General features: G+C 40.8%; 1 pseudogene; it reads left to right on the forward strand.

The window, feature by feature from the left end:
• The window catches only part of LOC115794605 (glutathione hydrolase 5 proenzyme-like), a 30,071-nt pseudogene extending 11,272 nt beyond the window's left edge, over positions 1–18,799 (forward strand).
• Positions 18,800–19,903: the final 1,104 nt, after the last annotated feature.

Raw genomic sequence — 19,903 nt, forward strand, 5'->3', positions numbered from 1 at the left:
TATTTCCTTTAGATATGATAATATCTGTCCATCTTAATGACACAGAGGGAGAAAGCCAAGTTAAATATATATACACACACACACATATAAAGCCCACTTTAAGTTGTTGTCATGTATACTGCTGCCAGCGTACAATTCAGGCTTGAGTTACACCTCCCTAAAGAAAAAATCATAATAAATAAATAAAAACAGTCTAGCTTATACTCTAGTGTGGATGCAGACATGGACACCTGGAGACACAAGGGCTGAGTAGTTGTTCCTGTACTTGTTTGCAGTTCATTGCCTGTAGCACCTGTGTATTTGGGTGCACTGACACAGAACATCACTCATGTTCATCCTTAGACAAGGCCAGATAATTTCATTAAATGAGCTTCCCATAATCCCATAACAGCACTATGAAGCAGAATTCAGCAGCCATTGTGTAATGTCTTTACAGGTGTTGAATAAAGAAATGTTTGACCTTCACATAGACCAGTTGGGCAGATGGACAATCAAAAGCCACAGCTTTCAGTGCATTTATACATCAACTATGCATGTGCCAATGGTGGTGGACTTCAAACAAGTATAACAGGAATAACTACTTGGGTGTGTTGTCTCCAGCTGTTTGTGTCCACAACAAAGCAGAATCAGCAGTTGACTGTATCACAGTTTTCATTTTCCTCTATTTGAGCTCCGGGTGGTAGTTGGAGCCACTCACTGGTGTACACACACCTCTGCGCAGCGACTCGGCCAGTTAGTCATAGAGTTAATCAGTTGTAAAATTTGAAAGGAAATACCCTACGGACGGTAATACAGAGAAGAAACGGCAATGCTTGTGTCAAAAAAGGTGTGCTTTTTGATTCTGGGCATCATGGGTGCTTTGATTGTGGTTGGGATAACTGTGGGTGTTCCAGTGGGCCTACACCTGAGGTCCAAATGGCTCCTGTCCTCCAAATGCCCTATTGGCAGTTTCTCAAAAGCTGCAGTGGCTGCAGACTCCAGGAAATGTTCAGAGATTGGACGGTGAGTGACATTTTAAACTTGACACTTTTTTTTTTCTGTTCAGTATAGTGCTAATAGATGCTTCACATGATGCATAAAATACAGTTTTCTAAGACCAAACTTTAGCACTAAAATGTGTTTGAGAACCCCTTAACTCTTGTCATTATCATGGAAGTATCCAAATGTGTTTTTTAGCCCCTCTACATCTATTTACAAGTCAACTATTCCTAATTAAATGATAATTTCTCCTCCTTTATGAAACCCATATGTAATTTCATGAAATCACACTGAATTTCCTTTTATGAAATTCAGTGTACTGAATTTCATAAAAGAAAATTCAGTTTGATTTACAAAACACTGCTCTATGCAAAACATTCATGCCACGTCCCTATTTGAGAGACATTTCACCCAAAATCACACATTTGTTATCTTGAATAAAATGCCTAGTTAACTAGAAGCACTCAGAGAGCACAAACCTCCGCCAAGGCCATAGGGTCACTGACGCTGTAATACGTGTATCTAAATACTGTGAAATAATCTTTCATCTTTCCCAGACAACAATAACCCCCTATCCCGCAATAGTGAAGAATCCTTAAAAAAAATTCCTGGATCCAGATCGTGATCCGGATCACCACCAAAATTTAATCACTTCTTCCTCTTGTCATTTCCAACCACTCCACAAAATTTCATCGAAATCTGTTCATAACTTTTGGAGTAATCCTGCTGACAAAACAAACAAACAGACAAACCAACGTGACCGAAAACATAACCTCCTTGGCAGTGCATTTATACATCAACTACGCATGTGCCAATGGTGGTGGACTTCAAACACATCTAACAGGAATAACTACTTGGCTGTGTTGTCTCCAGCTGTTTGTGTCCTCAACAAAGCAGATTCAGCAGTTGATTGTATCACAGTTTTCTTTTTCCTCTACTTGAGCTCCTGGTGGTAATTGGAGCCACTCACTGTGCTGCACACACATTCTGATGGGGCAGATAATCAGTTAAGTTGTAAAATTTCAAAGGAAAATGTAGCTGCAGGGAGCAATGAGAAGGCCAATGTGAAAATTGCAAGGCAAAAAAGTTGTGAGAACAGCAAAGAACAGGCATTGAGATCTACCAGCAAGTTGTATGGCAAAACACACTGGTTAATTACAGTGCCCCCAAAGGTATAATGACATCAAATTGAAGCTATTTGCAAATTTGCAGCTAGCAGTGACATTAAAACCAACAAGACATAACTGCAATCTCACATAAATAAATAAAAAAATTATTAAAATCTGATTAACTGTTGTAGACAAATGGTTCTGCAGACCTATGAAAAGTTTTTTTTTTTTTATTTGAGCCACCATATTAGTGGCTCAGTGAATTCAGTTAACATCAAAACTTGGCACTTATCAGGCTTGAGACCTCTGACAATGTTAGCAGGCAAACAAATATCATTGTAATTCAGAACATATGAGCATGTGTTATTGGTCAGAACACATGAGCAGTTATTGGTTAAAACACATTTTACTAATTATAGCGCCCCCTAAAGGTCGAGTGTCACTAAACTTTGTGTGCTTCCTTGTGAAAGGGCCCAAAGTCTACATACCAGTTTGGTTTTGATAAGTTAAAGTGTTGCCAAGATATGAACTCAGTTCCTGTTTGCCAGCTTTGCCACTGATTTTGATTGGCTCTGATGGGCAAGTGCTTTAGAAAATCAAAAGTCCATCTGGTAACTTTTGTGAGGCTTGACCTGAAGATACTAATGGTAGCACTGTTTCCACACAAAGTGCTCATAACTGATCTCACAGCAGTAAACGCAGAGCCAGCTGCAGAGCCACTGCTACATACAAACTCAAAGCAGTGATATGGCGACCAGAGACCATAGAATATGAATGTTTGGCAACTTCAAGATACTATGAGCAAAATAACTGGTGGCAATCCAAAGTGGGTGGGATCGGTGACAAATTTTAAGGCGAGAGACTGGAGAGACAACCAATGAAAGTCAAGAATACTGTTGACTGACATGACCTGTTAGTAAATACATTAGGGTCACCTAGATAAATGGAGCCTGAAATCTCCACAAGCATCCAGCTGGCAGCTTCAAAATGATATGTGATAAGCAAATTACTTCCAGTGTGTACACGGCTCTACAGTGGGAGAAATAAAAAAAAATCTGGAAATTTTCTGTTTCAGCTTCTGCTGAGCCCACAGTTTTTACTCTACAGCCATCTTTTTAATCTCATCTTCAGCAAAACAGTTTATTCTCAAAGCTAACAGGTGCAAATGTTTGATCTATGTGGATCCAAATAGAGGGAGTATCTTCTAACTGAAGCATAGAGACACTGTATTTTTAAAGAGGAATTTATCTCAATAGCATGACAGACCTCTTCAAAACAAACAAACAAAAAAAAATCACTCAAGCATGGCTAGTGGTCTGGGGGAGACTCAGGCACAGACAAAAAACACCTTACATGAACAACATGTTAATTTTTCTTTATTCATTATCAATTTGGGGTAAAATACTAGCATGTTTAATCATTTGATAATGTAAACCCCCTCTCCCCACATAAACTTGGTATCACCCAACCCGCTTTCTCTACCAAGCGACGGCCTTCACCGTTTGCTAGTGGAAGCAGCTGCTGGGGAGTAGTCCGAAAAAATAAAAAGAGCCCCAAAAAGCAGACAACCAACAGTTTTTCATTGTTGGTCGACAATACCCCCTTGTAAAAAGTGGAAAAATCAGAATGAGAGAAATTTAGGTGTGTCATATAATAGATTCTAAAAGTGTAAAATATTTGTTACTGTTGGAAGAAATGTGAAAAATGTAAGACTTTTCTTAATTGTAGAAGATGCAGAGTAAATACAAAGAAAGTTAAATAAATACATAGTAAAAGCATTACAATGTATTTCTAATACGGTTAACCCAAAATCTCCTCAATCCTTTTAGATGATTTAATAAATAAATAAATAAAATAAATAAATAGGCAGGGAGCTCCTGAGCTGTGTGCAAACCTGGTGATCAACTACAAGAAATGTTTTACCACTGTGCTTGCCAACAAGGGTTTCTCCACCAAGTTCTAAGTAATTTTTTGATTGTGGATCAAATACTTCTGTCACTCAATGACATGCAAATCAATTTATAACTTTTATGTAGTGTCTCTTTTTCCTGGATTTTTGGTTGACATTCTGTCTCTCTACATTAAAATTAAACTACCATAAAAACTATAGACTGTTCATTTCTTTCCAGTATTGCTTGGTGATGTTAATTTAATTGTGAGATGCTAAAATCGTGATTGAGACTAAAATTAGATTAACTGTGGCAGCCCTGGCACACGTTATACTGTAATGATAACAGTCGTATCTAAAGAGATAACTGACCTCTCTCAGGGACATTCTTCAGAAAGGCGGCTCAGCAGTAGATGGAGCCATTGCTGCGCTGCTGTGCACCTCTGTCATCAACCCACAGAGTGCGGGCATCGGCGGAGGGTGCATGTTCACTGTGATGGACAGCTCTGGTAACAAGACACCCTCACTCTTATTCTTATGGAGCATGTCAGCCGTGCAGGAGAATCAGGTAATAATATCTCATCTTTTCAAAGGTAACATAACAATCATCAGTTCCAGAGAGACTGTGCCTGCAAAGGTGAACCCTGACCTACTTAAGTCATGCCACGAGACCATGGCGCGGAAAGAAGGTAGGTTGCTTTTCTGCCATAATACTATTTACAGTCTTTCTAGTTTTTCTAGCTCTGTCCGTTGTCATATACTAGCTTTTTGGTTGCAGACTTGAGGAGTGTTGAATTTATCAGATGAGGACACAAAGTTTAAAACAGTGGTCCCCAACCTTTTTTTGCGCCACTGACCGAAAATATTTCCACGGACCGGCCTTTAAGGTGTGGCGGATAAATACGTCAAAATAAATGATACGGCAGTAATCAAAAGTGTGATATTTTCTAAGTATAATAATAAACGTGAATCCACTGTGTATTCGCAACTCTATCAGCAGCGTCCTGGTTACATCGCGCCACAGCACGAATAACAGGCTCTCTGCCCAGTGTTGCCTGATCTTGCGACAGAAACAAGCAACCAGCTCTATAAAAAAGCCCAAAAGAAGCCCAACTGGCAACCCACAACATTGTGTAAAACTGAGGCCGCTTTTAAACAGTATACTGTAGCTCTATAGTAGTATAGCTCACTTCTTTGTTTTATCTCATTGTGTTTTGGAGCAGTAAAACCCATGGTTCTTAGCCTCATAGAAGAGAAGGGTGCATAGTTTTGCGTGTGCTTCTCTGTATTAGCATGTTGAACTAAATCAGCATGGTGAGCACATATTTCACACTTGCAAAATCTGGGGAATGCCTTTGATACGTCTCCCATTAGGACCGCAGCTACTTTCAGAGGTGTATGCGGACACATTTTTTGGGGGGGAGGGGCGACAGGAGGAGGGGAGGTAAAGGAGCACCGTTCCTCTGTTACTGATCATTTCATATGCACAGCTGTTTAATACAGAAAATACGACTACAGAAATAATTTAGTTGCATCGTTTTGACGCCCCCCCTCTTGTGCGGCGCCCCTATGCATTGCATATAGTGCATACCCACTTTTAGCACCACTGTCTCCCATCTGAGCTCGGATCCATTCTGTAAGTGCGCTCTCTTTCTGACACTCTTTATATTTTTTTCTATATTTTCCCCACTGAGGCTCATTCTTGCGCTGCCTCCTCACTCTGGGCTGTTATAAGTGTTTGGGTGTGCGCCCGGTCAACTTGGGCAGGAGCAATAACGGGGGGCTTGGAAGGGACAAACTATCTACCACTCGTCTTTTGCTTTATTATAGGGCGGCGAGAGATATTCAAGGAGTTTCACTCGGGAAGAAAGTCAAGCCCAAATAAGCAACTCCAAGTTGAAAAACAAGCCCAAAAAACCGCAACCCGCGACTCACGAGATTTGCAAGCGACTTTAGAAAAAAAAACAAGCCCAAAGTCGCTTATAATAAGGACTTGGAAACACTGTCTCTGCCCACAGCGCTCTCTGATCACCATGGTAACGCATAAACATGCCTTCAAAATAAGATACATCGTAAAACAAATACAGTAGAAATCGCTACAGTCGGATTAAAAAAAAAAAAAAAAAAATCTGTCTAAAGTGTAAGTCGGATAAAATCTGATTCTTCCAAATATCCGACAGTTTGGGGTCTAATATCAAATTTCACTGCAATTGCTTCTGCTTCATCTCTGGATTTGCTTCCACCAATTTTATAATCTCATTTTTGGCTTATGAGTTTCTAGTTTACGCTTGCCTCCTGCGCTTGCCCTGATTGTCTCTGGTGAAATGAACTGATATAGACACTAATGCGAAATCCAGGCGTTGTTAGTGTGTGTAGTTGTGCATGAATGAGCCGATGTATGGAAGTGGGCAAGCCGAATGCCTTTATCCTAAGGGACGCCACTTTGCAATCAACCACAGGTGTGGTATGACGTCACGTAGAGAGCAAGCAAGAGGAGAGAGAAAAAGGGAGTCACTCACCGTAACCCAGGTCGGCCACATCATCTAGCTTCAAAAACACTACATCAGATTTGAAGAAACATTTGGAGTCGCAGCACGGCACAGTCAAACTTACAGAGCAAGTCCCAACAGGTGGTGCGAAGAGCTGCGGCTAATGGGGGAGGCCCCCCAGCAAACATATCTCTCATGAATGATATCAAGTTATTTTGAGTTCAGTTTTTGGCAAAGTCACTTTATATATTTATTTTTTATCAAGGTAAAAACTGTCATTGACATTAAAAGTGTATTTTAAAACAGAAATCTGGCTCAGAAGGCTGCAGAAATCACAACAAACATAACATCACAGTTCTATAAAGATATTTTAAGTGGCCAAAAAGCAATGGATTGATTATAATGTAGGTACAATAACACAGACTCCTAAAGATTCTTGCAAAACAGGTTATTTCTTCATTTTATGTTTAAGCCCTTCATAAATCATGTTGACTGCACTCTATTTACCAATATAAGCAAAGACATTACACATAAAGCACACAGAAACATCGAAATCACTTTTTGGCACAACACCGGCAGCTGTTGAATGTAACTAATAAAGTAACTTGTAATCTAACTTAGTTACTTCTAAAATTAATTAATCAGTAAAGTAACTAGGTTTTAAAGGAGTAATCAGTAATTGGATTACTTTTTCAAGGTAATTATGCCATCACTCACAATACAAGCTTTGATTTCACATCAAGAGTGGCTGCAGAGCCGCGGTGTCGAGAGTCAGCTTGATGGCTGGGATTGTCTTACTGCTATCCCCGGTGTTGTTACATATAAATGGTAAATAGACTAGTTCTTATATGACGCTTTTCTACTCTTGTTAAGCACTCAGATGTTTAATCGAGGTTATGTAGTTCAACCAACCTATTTCGTTAGACAGGCACGAATAGTGATGAGAGTGTAAAACTGAAGCTTTGATACATGCTTCAAACCTCGGGCTTACAACTCGATAGGACCACTGCTTTGAAACTTGCTTCAGGACGAAAAAAAATCATGTGACATATGACGTCCGAAGCAGCAACTGCTTCATTCCCAAAATGAATTACCTAACTGGTTCAGGTGATTCATTGACACCGCTTCATCTCATTACAAGTGAAGGAGTGAGAACGAGACAGTCAGCCAGGATCACACTCTCACAGATTTAACATTGTTACGGCCAACAGTAACCGCTGAATTATAAATTAAAGACAACCTTTGCTGGTAATCTCTCGCCTGTCCTTTCAACATCATGGGCTTAAATTAAAAACTTTTGCACAAAAGTCTCTTTTTTCTTCAATTTTTTTCTCCCATGTCCCTTGCGGGTCTCTGTGAAAAACAGCTGAACAAACAATGTACTTCATCGACTCCTTTGTAGCCATGGCAGCATCCATCCATCCATCCATTTTCTTCCGCTTATCCAGGGCCGGGTCGTGGGGGCAGCAGCCCAAGCAGAGAAGCCCAGACCTCCCTCTCCCCAGCCACCTCCACTCATCCGGAGGGACCTCAAGGCGTTCCCAGGCCGGCCGAGAGATACTGTATAATCTCTCCATCGTGTCCTGGGTCTACCATGGGGCCTCCTCCCGGTAGGACATGCCCGGAGCACCTCACCCAAGAGGTGCCCAGGAGGCATCCTAATCAGATGGGAGTTGAAGATCTCGCGGACTGGGGCCTCTGCCAGGCATTCCCAGCGCACCCTCACAACACGTTTAGGTGCGCCAGGTCTGTCCAGCTTCCTCCCCTGCCGCATGATGCAACTCATCACCTGGCAGTGATCAGTTGACAGCTCCGCTCCCCTCTTCAGCTCAGTGTCCAGAACATACGGCCGTAGATCTGGTGATACAATTACAAAATCGATCATCGACCTGTGACCTAGGGTGTCATGGTGACATCCTTATGTTCGAACATGGTCTTCATTATGGACAAACTGTGGTTTGCACAGAAGTCCAATAACAAGACACTATTCGGGTTCAGATCGGGCAGACCATTCCTTCCAGTCGTGCCCCTCCAGGTCTCACTGTCATTGCCCACGTGAGCGTTGAAGTCTCCCAGCAGAAGGATAGAGTCACTGGATGGGGCACCCTCCAGCACCCTGCCCAGCGACTCCAAAAAGGGTGGGTACTCTGAACTGTCATTCGGCGCATAAGTGCAAACAAAAGTCAGGACCCGTTCCATGGCATGCCATGGCAGCATGTTTTAGGTAATTTCTTGACTGTCACTTGACAACTCGAATCTAGGCTAGGCACTCCATATTTTTAATGTGCTTCTTCTTTTGCAAATCCTTTGTTGGTATGTTTTGAGTTATTGCGATGCTGGAAGACCCATCCAGTATTCTGGCTCAGGGAAGGAGGTTCTCTCAATGCAGTGACATCATCATGCACCTGCTTGACTGCGGGAATGGTGTTCTTTGAGTCATACTCAGCATTTTTCTTGCTCTAAACATGGTTTGAATTGATGCCAGAGAATTCAATTTGGTTCAATCTGACCATAGCACATTCTCCAAAGGCTTCTCTGAATCATTTAGACTTCTACTGAGAAACTTAAGATGGGTTTGTACATGTACTGTTTCAAAACTGTGTGTGAATTCCACTAAGTGAAAGAATACTCCAACAGCTTGCGTTATTAAGAGGATTAATTCTTGCAGTGTAGAGTTTGTGACAACTAGAAATAAAATTTTCCACAAAGAGAATGTTGAAGCCAAATATTAAAGCACAAGACAAGAAGCGTCAGCAAGTTGGGTTACCTTACTAAGCTTGAGGAGATGGAGGCTTTTGTGCAAGATGATAGTAACGCTGGAGAACTGTCTGCTAAAGAATAAAGCAAGTAATTTCCTTTAAAAAAACTCTTTGTACTATAACAACATGCTGTTGCAATAAAGCCTAAACTGCTGAAAAACCAGGAATTTCATCAGGATTACACTGAGTTCATGACAGAAACCCTAGAAAAAGCTATGCTGAGGAGATTCCCATGACAGAGACTTGCAAAGGTAGCAGCAGAACATGGCACATCTTGGATTATGGGGTCTACCACCCAACAAAGCACAAATGAGTGGTGTTTGACTTTACATTGACTAAGCATCAGTGCACCTCCCTGAACTCAGAGCTGTTGCACAGGCCAGACCTAACTAAATCCCTCATCAGTTGGGTGATGAGATTCAGACAGGAGCTGATTGCCTTCATATCTGACATTGAACCTCCCCAACCTGCAGGACATTTACACCAAGCAGTGCAGACTGAGGGCCATGAAGATCCTAAAACAGCCCAGCCACCCCGGACACTCTCTCTTCTCCCTGCTCCCATCAGGCCGGCGTTACCGCTGCCTGAGGGCTAAGACTGAAAGGTTGAAGAAGAGTTTTTACCCACAAGCCATCCGTCTGCTCAACTCTGAGCGCTAACTGGACTATTATTGCACAATGTAAATATTATAATTTATAATCTATAATTCCATGTAAAAGTGTGTATAGTGTATAGTATATAGAGTATAGTGTATAGTGTGAATTACTTATTTTTATTTTTATTCTTCTTATTTATATGTGTGTGTGTATATATGGTTGCAGGTACAAAATACATTTCACTGTGCATTGTACTGTGTATAACTGTGCATGTGACAAATAAACACTATCTTATCTTATCTTATCTTGAAGCATGGTTCATTATGTCAGAGTTCCTTCCAAAAATATTGATAGGCAGAGATTTTTTGTGTTACTTTGTGCATCCAGAACTGGTAAACATAACATGCAAAATATTATTTCGAACATACCATCAATCCATCCATTTTCTTTGGCTTATCTGGGGCCGGGTCACAGAGGCAGCAGCCTAAGTGTAACAATGCCTATTCTTTGTTAATTGTGTTTACGGTTCACAGTTGTCTCTACCTGTTATGTTCATGTTTATTTATATAGAATTTCACAAAATTATTCATTTATTTAACTTACCTGATGTGGTTGTATAACTCCGGTTGGTGTGCGGAACATTTCTTTTGTTACTGTTTTTGGTACCCCTACGTTTGGTTTTCTGTTTCGCGCTCGCCCTCCCCCTTTTTCCTGTGGCATTCGGCGGGAGCGGTGAGCGAAAGTTTAGGAAGTTTAGGGATCATAAATCCAGCTATACTAGACAATAATGTCTTTGTGTGTTTTGTTTGTGTAGGGGCTTAAAGTGATCATCGCCAACCAAGTTGTGATGTTTTATTACTGTTTTGTCAGGTATGTTTTGTATAATCGATTGTTGTGTTCAATGTGTTGCTGTGTGCGCCCCTTTTTCCTATGGCATTCGGCAGGAGCAGGGCTTAAAGCAATCATCGCCAACCGAGTTGTGATGTTTTATTACTGTTTCGTCAGCGAATAAACGGAGATCGCCTCAAAAACATGTCGGTGGCCTGATCATCATTAATTAACACAACGCAGAGAACGGAAGAAGAAGCCACTGGTTACATAACCAGAGAGACCCAGATCTTCCACTCCCTAGCCACCTCCTCCAGCTCATCCAGGGAACACTGAGGCATTCCTCCCAATAGGGCATGGTGAGAAAACCTCACCCAAGAGGTGCACAGGAGGCATCCTAATCAGATGCCTGAATCACCTCATCTGGCTCCTTTCGATGTGGAGGAGTATTGGGTTTACTCTGAGCCCTTCCTGAATGGCTGCGTTCCTCATCTTATCTCTGAGGGAGAGGCCAGCAACCCTCGGGAGGAAGCTAATTTCCACTGTTTCTGTCTGGAATCTTGTTTTTTTCCATCACTACCCAAAGCTTGTGACCACAGGTGATGGTAGGGACATAGATTGACCGGTAAATCAGCAGCTTCGCTTTCACGCTCAGCTCTCTCTTTACCACAACAGGCTGGTACAGGGTCTGCATCACTGCAGCCGCAGCCCTGATCCATCTGTCAATTTCCCGCTCTCATCTCCCCTGACACGTGACCAAGACACTGAGATACTTAAACTCCCCCACTTGGGGTGTGCAACTCATCCCCAAAGCGGAGTGGGCACTTCACACTTTTACAGCTAAGGACCATGGCCTCAAACTTAGGCCCTGCTTAGACGAGAACATCTTCAGATGAAATCTGCTAAGTTTTGATGTGTTTCCTGTTTAAATGAGAAAGGTGTGAAAACGATACTTTTTTAAAATGGGCTCCAGAGTGGAGCATTTCTGAAATACTCCAGTCTCCATTTCCATGTAAACGGGTGAAAACACTACTTTTTGAAAACAGGAGCAACAGCACATACACACTATGGTTGTGGCTCCTATATCCAGACTGCCAACTTGTGGCCTTGCAATAGGAACTGCAGCATTTTCAACGTCTTGCATTTCTGTGTAAACAGAGATTGTTTCCAAAATGTTTCTGTCTGAACGAATCACTTTTCCACTGAAAATGCTCTTGTGTAAATGGGGCTTTAGAGGTGCTAATTTGCATGCCTGTCGCTTCACACTTGGCTTTGAATTACTCCAGCGTGAGCTGGAGGCCACCACCTGATGAAGCCAACAGGACCACTTTATCCCGAAAAAGCAGAGATGAGATTCGGAGGCCACCTTCTGGCCTCAGAAGGTGGTTTCTGAGGAAACCTTTTGTCACTTGGCTTTGCTTAGAAATTCTGTCCATTATAAACAAAATCGGTGACAAAAGGCAGCACCCACAAGAAAAAAGTCCGACTTATTACCAACAGACCAAGCTCTCGCTGCAGTTGTACAGGGACTGAATGGCACGTAAGAATGGGTCAGACACTCCATATTCTGCGCAGGATGCCCCAAGGGATGTGGTCAAATACCTTCTCCAGGTACACAAAGCACACACTTATGACCCAGGACCAGGACAAAAGGTTCAATGAATGGACAAACTCTCATTTCCAGCACCCTGCCATAGACATTCCCGGGGAGGCTGAGTAGTGTTATCCCCGATAGGTGATAGGTGAAAGATGGGGACCACCACCCCAGTCTCCTAATCCAGTGGTATTGCCCCATATTTCCACATGATGTTGCAGAGGCAAGTCAACCAAGACAACCCTACAACAAAGCCCCTGAGATCACTGGGACACATAAACCCACCATGATAAGGTGGTGATTTAACGAGGTAACCAACACAATATATAAAAAGTACACTGTTTACTTCTGAAATGTAGTAGGCTATGAATCAATAAATTTTTTTTTAACTATATAGCACCAAATTATAACAAATGTCATCTCTGGGCATTAAAGTCTGAGACAATACGGTGTACTCAATACATGAGTGAATGTATATTTTACTTTCCAGTACTGACTATCCATTACTCATCTAACCAGACAGCAGATGGATCGGGGTACCCGGGGAAATTCGAGGTTATGCAGAGGCACACAGGATTTATGGGAAGTTGCCGTGGGCCACCCTCTTTGAGCCGACCATCCGACTGGCCAGAGAAGGGTTCCCTATTCCTTATGTCCAAGGTCTACAGATCCCACGCATTGCTAATACATCACTACGGTATGAAATACACCCACAAGGTGAGTTCAAAATTATGAGGAGCAAACAATGAATATTTCAGCTTTCCCTCACTGTGTTTGTCCTTTAGGAAGTTATATTCAGATGAGAACGGGAACCTGCTTAAAATCGGTGATATTGTGAAATTTGAGAAACTGGCTGATACTTTGGAGATGATTGCAAAGCAGGGGCCAGATGTGTTTTACAAAGGAAGCATAGCAGAGAATTTAATCCGTGACATACAGCAAGCCGGTATCATCAGACAGGTTTCATCCTGCTCTCTTTTCTGATCATTTTCTATATCTGCCAGACACAATGATCTAATTACAAATGAATAAATCAATTGGCTCTGCAAAGCTCTGCCATGATCCCTCACAGGCTACACTGTGAGCTACTCTGATTAAAGGTCTTGATTATAAGATGCGTTAGCAGAACCATTTGTTTCAATGTGTTTCAGGAGGAACACTCACACTGCAGGACTTGGCATCATATAAAGTTACAGTGACTGATGCGTGGACTGTTCCTTTGGGAGAGTACCAGATGTACTTCCCCCCACCCCCTGCAGGAGGAGCCATCCTTAGCCTCATCCTCAACATCATGAAAGGTTCCTGTCAGACACTGACTGCAGAGCTGCTGCTCACCTACACTTTGAAATCACAAAATTAAGTTTTCTAGATAAATTAACTATGTTGCACTGAGCTGTTCAAATAAATCAATATATTGTTTCATTCAAGAAACAAATCTTAACAAGTGTGAAACACTGAGAATGTTTTTTATGTATATAAAAGAAATAACATATGTTTATATTTTCAGGATATAATATGAGTTCAGAACCTAAGACAACTGACGAAAAGATTTTATTTTATCACCGTTATACTGAAGCTTTAAAATTTGCCAATGGATTAAAGAAATATATCCGAGATCCAAAGTTCAACCCAGATAAAGTAAGTTTCATGAAATACTACCAAGAAATTTTTCACCTGCTTTTGTTGCATAGAATACAATTTTTTTTAGTAGTTACATTAAGTTATGGCTCAAACAGTGGTGGAAGAAGTATTTAGATCCTTGACTAGAATAAAAGTAGAAATACTGCAGTGCAAAACATTAAATACAGATGTGTAAAATATTGAAAAGTAAAGGTCCTGGCTTCAAAAAGGGAATATTATTTGCATTGTTATCAAAATCTACTAATAAATTGATCTATTTTGCTTTATAGCTTTTGCCTGTTCACCAGAATGTTTAAAAAATTGGAATCTGTAGAGAAACTAGAAGTTTAAGGCCCTTTTATATAGAAAGCAGCATACGCTGTGCTCACCACTCGGTTGAGTGAATGGCCTAAAATTTGTTTTGCGTTGGCCGCTGCGCTCTGCCAATACAATCTAAGTTTTTGCAGTTGGTAATGCACTGCATGCACCCGCCTGTCTTTATCCTGCATATTCCATTGGTTGCGCACATTCATGCCACACTCTGCTGTGCTGTCCTGTGTTAAAGTTCAATTGTGTTGAATTTTATCATTGCACTCTCAAGTGCCCCTGACTGGCACACTTTGTCCAATACAGCTGGAAACTGTGCACAGCACAAGCCAAAGAATGGGTTTCAGAGCACAGCTATGGCATTTTTGCATTATTTGAAAGACTATGCAGGCTCTCTGAATTCAGTGAGTCTTGTTATATTTACTGTCCTCCTTTGTGCTGTTAAGACTATCATGTATGTGTAAAGTTGAGTTGTAGTCACCTAAAGTAGGGGAAGGCACTTGTGTTTACCCCTTAAAATTCAATGACATGGTTTGACTTGTGTAGGTTTAACTTCGAGTGAAGGTTTTCTGTTGTGTTTTGTATTTATGTTGTATATGTATTTACATTAGTAATTGGTTATGGTGTGAACAGATCTCGGGTTTTTTGCATTTTTTGAGCATTAGAGCAGTCTGACTGTGCAGTGAATTGGCTGGGATGTCCACTCCTAGAAAGTTTGTGACATTGTGGTAACACACACCTGAATGCTCCAGACCATCAAACTGCCAAAACATCTGCTGTTATACAGGTGCTCACACTTGCTGATGATCAGTTAATAAACTGCATTTGGTTAGGAGGACCTGGCTGCTATTTACCCTCTAAATTCTTATGGAAGCAGTAAGGGTGCATGTTTTTCACAGGACTGCATAGAGCCCAGTTAAGATTTATGAGTAACTTTAAGTATTTTAGTATTTAATATTTTTTAATACATTTTTTAATGGATATTCCTGTATTTTCTCTGTTTTTTGATGCTCTGTAGTTCATACAGATGGCAAAGAATTTCACAGAGGATAGTTTTGCCAACCTCATTTGGAAAAACATAATTGATGAGACTCATGATGACGAGTACTACAACCGCACTGCGTATGTTGACAGCATCGGTACCACACATGTGTCTGTGTTGGCTGAAGATGGATCTACTGTGTCTGTCACCAGCACCATCAATGCCATGTCAGTATCCGGATGGTTCTGTTCCACTGTTAGGAACCAAATCTTACTGTTTATTTGAATCTGAAGGATTGAAAAGCTTTAAAATATTTTGCAGAAACAAATTTTTAGAATATTTCTCTACTCCAAGGACTATGTTGGTTATAATTAATATTTTTTGTTTATAGATTTGGCTCCAAGGTCTTCTCTCCAAGTACTGGAATCATCCTCAACAACCAGCTGTCTGACTTCTGTGGAAGAAATGGTAGCATCTCTTCTGGTAAAGGACCAGCAGGATGCATTTTATATTTAATATTTGCAAAATACAAGCAATCAGGGCAGAGCATTGTGAAGATGCCGAGGCACAGTGAGGATTCTTTGAAAAATAATGCCACAAAGAGTATTTTTTTCCAGTAATTATTTTCAATATAGGACATATTTATGTTCTGTAAGTATGTGAGTTCACATATCCACATAAGCCTTTCGTAACATTATGACACAGAATCCTCAGATTCAGGAAATAAAAATGTCACCCACTTTGGAGATGCTAGTCTAGGAGGCCACTCACTCAGTTTTTAATTATTATGAATATGTGTGCCTCACATATACTACTGCCTCACAGCTAGAATGACGTGTAGAAGGTCTGGGTTCGATTCCACCTTGGCCCGGGCCTCTTGCTGTGTGGAGTTTGCATGTGTCTGCGTGGGTTTCCCTCCCACAGTCCAAAGACAGGCAGTTACTGGGGTTAGGTTAATTGGTCACTCTAAATTGCCCATAAGTGTGAATGTGAGTGTGAATGGTTGTCTGTCTCTCTGTGTTAGCCCTGCAAGAGGCTGCGACCTGTGCAGGGTGTACCCTGCCTCTTGCGCTATGTCAGCTTGAAGTTGCAGATGAATTGACGATAGAAATTGGCAAAGCCTAGGAAGCATTGCAGGTGTTTCCAGGTGGGTGGAACTGGCCAGTTAACTACTGCTTGGACCTTCACTGGATCTGTTTTGATTTGTCCATTTGCAGTAAACAGAGAATTCACTCTTTTTCACCTTGAGTGTTGAAAGCCATCTTCCATTCATTGCCCACCTTATTAATCTGGATGATACACGTGATAAATCAGGCAGTTCTGAAAGCTTGGCAGGTGAGCAAGTTTTGACAGGTGAGGTTACAGACTTGAATTTATGTTGGAGACAGAATAAACTCCAGTCAATTATACTGTTGCGACTCCAGACAATATTTGGGTTTTGTTTACTGATCCAAAAGTGACCAAGAATTAGGGGAGTTTATGTGTCCAGCTTTATGTGTTCAAAAACACATAAAGCTGGATTTGTTCAGTGTGGTTACCTGAAAGTGTGAAAGAGAATGAGAGAGCTCTGTTGGTTATTTTCAAGAGATGAGATCCATTCAGGGCTGAGACCTGGAGAGGCTCAGGCAACTGTTCCAAGGGAATAGTGAATTCCTCAGCTAAAAATGTCTGATCAAGGAAACATTGTCATTGTTTATTCTGCTTGCTAGTACCCCCACCTTTACTGCTGGGTCCTGTCTTTTAACTTCCGTAGGCATTACATTTTTTTTTTTATGCCCCCGAGCTCTCCCACATTGCATGGGTTCACCCTCATCTCCTAACCTACAGTTTCTTCTGTTGAGCCTCTCCGAGGAAACTCCTCTGGAGCAGGAAACAGCTCACCGTGGTGAAACCTGGGAGTTACAGTTAGCAGCTGGATGGTGTTCCCAAATGTGATCAATCTTATATTCATAGAAATAAGAGAATCCAATGAGTCAGGGAGATCTTTGGCAGCCAATTCACTTCTCATACGTAGTCCATGCAAAAAGTACCTTTTCCTTTCACCCTGCTTCTTCAGTCAAAATCGAGAAGTCAACAGAATAATCCGCCACACTCCACTTACCATGCTATTTACACAATTTATGAGCATCTGTGTTTGGCTTTGTTGTTTAAACACCAAAGAACATTGAGTCAGAAATCCTCCACTTTTCTCCAACTTACCAGTGAAGACTTCAGGAATAGGCAGATACCTCTCCGAGGGTTCAATTAGTGGTTGAGGCTGCTGAGCTGCAATAGATGGCTGAGGCCGAGGTGTGGGAGAGACATTAGTCTGAGAAGCAGATACTGTAGATGTGACATACCTTTGAGTTTTACAATCCTTTGCATAATGGTGTTAATTTAAAAAAAAATCTAATTCTGAGCATTTTGTGGCTGATATTGTTTTGGAAAACTATAAATAAAAAGAAATTATAATATCATTACGATTATTTTGTAATAGCAGTAGTGTATGCAGTATTAATATATTCTAAGACAGTCCGACCTTCATTTTTCCCGCACGCGTAGTCAGAGGCACTATTTAATTTGCTTGTGGAAAATGTACAATTGTGGGTATAAAAATAATGTTTAATCACTGATTTGTGAGTGAAATGTTTCTACAGATGAATTACACACAGATTTGTGTGTATATGCTGTTTCTGGATGAGGCCCAATTATTTTGTTCTTGTTCTTCTAACAGTGATGAGTCTGATTGTAGCTTTCTCCTGTATTTTGCTGTATTTCTCAGGGGAGCGTCCTCCCTCCTCTACAGCCCCAGCTGTGCTTAAGTCTCAGTCAAAGACACTGGTGATTGGAGGGTCTGGGGGGAGTTGGATCACAACTGGAATGGCCTTGGTATTTGTAATCAGTAATCACACAAAGTGCCATTAAGATAAAATGTTTTTATCTTTGTTGCTATAGCAAGCATAGTCACAAGTTACTTCACCCTAATTCATCCTATAATCATCATGGTCACATCTTGACCATGTATGTATTTTTCTATTTCTCTCCAAGGCGATCCTGAACCACCTTTGGTTTGGAAAGAGCCTTAATGAGGCAATCGGTGCACCAGTTGTTTATGTCGACCCTGAAAATGAAGTAAAGTTTGAACTCAGGAGTGAAAAGGTAACATTCAGTGTATTTATTTGATATAATAAGAAATTATGCTGCTTTTGTTCCATGTCTCTTCTCTTCTCTTCTCTTCTCTTCTCTTCTCTTCTCTTCTCTTCTCTTCTCTTCTCTTCTCTTCTCTTCTCTTCTCTTCTCTTCTCTTCTCTTCTCTTCTCTTCTCTTCTCTTCTCTTCTCTTCTCTTCTCAGGACCTAATTGATGCTCTTGAAGCTAAGGGACATAAAATAGCAAAATTCTATAATGTAGTTAACGCTGTGGAGAAGGACGGCAGCTGTATTTCTGCATGGTCTGATGAAAGAAAAAAAGGCAAAGCAGCTGGTTACTGAGACCAAGAGTCAGTGATGTTATACAGCATGGTTTTAAGGTTACAGACACTCCTGAATCACAAAATCTGCAACAGCTAGCTAGTCTCTGCACTGCTGGAAGATCATTAAAAATGGTGCTGTAAAGATGATCAAGAATAAACAATAACCTGACTGTGTCTGACCTCCTTTCACTCTTCAGCTTATTTGTGCACATTCTGATCTCTCTTATACCATTTTTTTTTACAGGGTTCTGTTGTAAAAGTGAGGTTATAACACATCATTCTCCATCCACATACATCAGTAACTTGACAGTATAGTCATGTTTCAATTGTATCTAAAAAAGCTTAGGTATACTGAAAGCAAAGTTCAGTGATGAAATCACTTATTCCCAAAATGTAATTATAAATTGAAAGAGAACATATAATTTGTGAAAAGTGTTATATTTTTTTGAAAATTTTTAAGATATTGATTTATTGAGTGAACTTATGAAACAAAATAATGGCCAAATTGTTATCTTAAATGTTGATATTGGCCCTGAATTTCACAATCCTACGCCCTTAAAAATATTTGCTCATTTTGATATTTTACAGTTTGATAATCTTTCACGTAGACTGTAGATTAAAGAACATAACTCCCAGGTTAGTTAAGTGAAACCTGTGACTAAGTGCCTTAAACCCACCTTCTTTCAAAGCAGCAGGCCAGCAGGAGGCAACTTCTCTGACTTCAATAAAGTCCAGTTATATAGTAGTCTGTGGCAAGAAGGGCCACGGCCCCTATTCCATTCTCTTAGTAAGCACTTTTCTGATGAGTTTATACGTTCAGTTCTTATTTTTAAATGCAGTAGGGTCTTTCTGTGTTAAACAAAACAAAACAAAAAAACAAATCTCTCTGTTAAAGACTGCAAATAACTGTAATTCGGCATCTTAGGCCCTGTTTATATGAGAGCATTTTCAGTGGAAATGGTGTCATTTTGCCATTTTTTTTTAATTTTTGAAAAGTAATGCATTCAAGATCTACAAGATCTAAAAGATCTACAGGTTTACGCAAAAACACAACACGTTGAAAACGCTGTAGTTTCCATTGCCAGGGCACAAGTTTGCAGTGTGGATAAAAGAGCCACAACTATGGTGAGCATGTGCCAGTGCTCCATTTTCAAAAAGTAGCATTTTCCCCTGTTTACACAGAAACAGAGGCCAGAGTGTTTCGAAAACGCTCCACACTGGAGTGCGTTTCCAAAAAAGAACTGTTTTGACTCCATTCTCATGTAAACAGGAGGCCGAAATGC

This window comes from Archocentrus centrarchus, chromosome 16 (assembly GCF_007364275.1).
Source record: "Archocentrus centrarchus isolate MPI-CPG fArcCen1 chromosome 16, fArcCen1, whole genome shotgun sequence".
Classification (NCBI taxonomy): Eukaryota; Metazoa; Chordata; class Actinopteri; order Cichliformes; family Cichlidae; genus Archocentrus; species Archocentrus centrarchus.